We start from the raw sequence: 3,103 nt of genomic DNA, 5'->3' as shown, positions 1-3,103 counted from the left end.
AAACAAAAAAAGAAGTTATTTAGACTAGCTCCTTTTAACTCCACCTTCAACTGTTCATAAATCAGCCCAGTTACTACTTCACTTTCTGGCTCAGAGGCACAACAGCAGCAGGTTAACTTTAATATCCCCAATGTGAAGTTGCACAATAGGAAATCTGAGCATCATCATCGCAATGCAGATGTGCGCAATAGTCACATCGCAGGAGGCAAATAAATCCATGTTTGAACTATAAGTCAAGGCACTAAACGGTCGTGTGCTGTGGCTTTTATTTTGACAGGTTGCTTCCGCCGGTGGACCCTGGCGACTTTATGTAAACAAAAAAAAAAGTAATTTTATGGTAAAACTTCTGGGACAATAGTGCAAAAATTAGGAAGATGAGCATATTTGCAGAGGAAAATAGCTAAAATGCAGTTAGCGTGAATGCTAATATTAAAGAGTGGAGGTAACAGAAACTTAAAGTTACACAGAGGCAGCATGTTAGGAGGTAAAAGGCCATTTACATTTGTACAGTAGAAGGTAACGTATTTGTGACATGTAATTCCTGCCTTTTTTTTTCAAATCTCAATATACTCAATATAGTATCTCAATATACTGTATATCGCAGGACTGGAAAAATCAAATCCCATGTTGCTTCACTCTTTACAAGTCGAACACTTTAAAATGCATCCCAGGCCAAGTTTTAAATGTTTTGCAAAAGGAGTTTAGATTTATTTAATTATATTTTCTATCATTTACAGTTTTATTGCCAGTATGTTCAGAATTACCACTATGTTGAAAAAAAAAATATTTTTTTTGTCAGTTATACTCTTTCTAGATGGGGTTTTATGGTGAAAAGAAATCAGATATAATTTTCCAAGGATTATATGTAACTCCATCTCACAACAAAACAYAGTCTCCACTGGGCTTCTTCACCTCAGTTTGACCTCCTCTGACTATCAAAACCCAAAACTTTAAATTTGGATTCATCATCCCATAAGCCTCACATATTTTACATTTTTCTAAATGTTTCCTTTTCTTTGAGAGTGGCTTTCTGATGAAGAAACCAGGTTTTCACCTAAAAACTCTTTGAAGATAATCTTRCTGGTCTAAAAGTACAATTTCAATGTGGTGTTGCTGGACTTGTTTTTCTTACATGTTTWAAAAAAAAGAGTGGAAAAAGTAAGCAGTGTTCAAAGAAAATTAGCTTATAACCAACTGAAAAGATTCCACGAGTCATGAACGAGACAAGACCAGTGCACAGTCCTGTGTGTGGAGAAGTTCTAGTTCTCCAAGCTCAGCTTTAATATCTCTGAGACATTATTCTGAGAGCTATGTGAGCATCTTCAAAGCAAGACAATTCACAAATCAAACCGTGGTGGACCTGAAAACAGCCCGGCTGCACAGATCCAGRCAGTTTCACATTTGGTCCTACTCTGCAGTTTGAATGGTTGACAATGAAGCAGGGCTGTTTCAGCACAACTGGCACTTAAACGGCCGGCAGGTCTTYCATTGTGAGGACAGTGTGGTGGGAGGATGACGTCACGCTGGTGAACCAAAAAAAAGGAGGTGAAAATGAGAAATATAATACTTCTCATCAGTGTGACTTAAAAACCATCTGAGCAGAACATCTTTACGATGACGTGTTCTCCAAAAGAGGGACAATAATTGCGCGTTATGGGTGGAAACTACAGTTAATGAGAACTTCAACCTGGGCGCATTAACCAAATAATCCTCTCTTTGTTACCTTTGTATGGTGTTTGCATTTTTCCACCACCCACAAGATCCTCACTGATAGTCATCATCCGAGGCTTCTTAGGAGTATTTGGATTTTTGAGGTCAGGACCGTGAAGGACGGTCTCGTCTCCACCACCACGACAGACATGGGACTGACATGGGACATTGCTCTGGGTTAGAGGTCGTCTCTTTTAGGGGTCTGARGTATGCGTGGCACGCTGCTGGAGTAGGAAATCAGCACAAACAGCTTTCCAAACACGGGCAGAATTAATCAAGCCCGGTAAATGGGACTTCTTCAGCTGTGTGTGGAAGAGACTTTGCTTCCTGCACTGCATGGTACGCTGGTCAAGGCTGGAGGTCATCTCGTTCAAAGGAMCAAAGAATGCGAGGCCCGGCCGTCACAAGCACCAAATTACACAACACCACAAAGACCACTAAAGACAGGAGGAGAGCCTTTCTAAAGGTAAGAGGAGAAGCTATTTAATGTGCCTAATGGAAGAGGGGTTGATGTGGCTGATGATGCAGAATGAAGTACGATGAGTATAAGATACATTTACAATCAGACAGAACGGTTTGGTGTTTTGTACAAAAAACTGTCTCCTCCAGCACAAAACAAAAAGCAGACCAGTGTCGATATTACCCAGAAGTTGTCACAGAGTTTAGTGTAGCAGTGAGGAAACGGTGATTTAAAGCTCCCTGGACTCTCATAWCCTCCTTCACTTCTAGAAAGACCAGAACACGAAGCTGCTCTCCATATGTGYGCCATCGTAACGCTGAGGTGCATCACAAGCTGTAGGCATGTTTCTCTCAGTGATGACTCAGCTGCAATCCAGGTTTCAACCTCTGAATTTGTAATTTTCCTACCTACCTTTCCTTCCTGACAGAAAACTTAGCCAGTGTGTTGGAATAATGGGAACATGCATGGCAAAAACAAAAGCTGTTTTATTTTCTTAAACGCACAAAGACGTTATTGTTGTTGCTTTTTCCAAGTACTTATATTCAGAAATAGTGATGATAATATAATCATAATGTAATTTTCTGCAGTTGGAAACTAAATTTCATTGCTAATTATTCAGCTTAAGGTTTACATCAATCAGTGTTATGCTAACCCACGAGTCAAATCTGGCCCTGGTTAACATTTTTTCTGGCCCCAAAGGTAATATTTTAAATGTAAAATTAGGGTTGGGAAACATTGGAATATAAATTTAGTATGATTAACTGTGACATTTAGCCGATAACGACAACTGCACTTGCACTTTGTGGCAGTTTTCATATTTTGCTTTATCCTTATTATCCAGTTTTTGTCAGTGTTTAGAATAGAATAGAATAGAATAGAATAGAATAGAATAGAATAGAATAGAATAGAATAGAATAGAATAGAATAGAATAG

General features: G+C 39.0%; 1 protein-coding gene across 5 annotated transcripts in view; it reads right to left on the bottom strand.

The window, feature by feature from the left end:
- Window positions 1-3,103, bottom strand: part of glcci1b (glucocorticoid induced 1b) — a 27,159-nt gene that overhangs the window by 18,745 nt on the left and 5,311 nt on the right. The window lies entirely within an intron of this gene.

Source organism: Austrofundulus limnaeus, unplaced genomic scaffold, assembly GCF_001266775.1.
Source record: "Austrofundulus limnaeus strain Quisiro unplaced genomic scaffold, Austrofundulus_limnaeus-1.0 Scaffold144, whole genome shotgun sequence".
NCBI lineage: Eukaryota > Metazoa > Chordata > Actinopteri > Cyprinodontiformes > Rivulidae > Austrofundulus > Austrofundulus limnaeus.
Note: the sequence above shows the minus strand (reverse complement) of the source record. Positions and strands in the feature narration are given on the sequence as shown.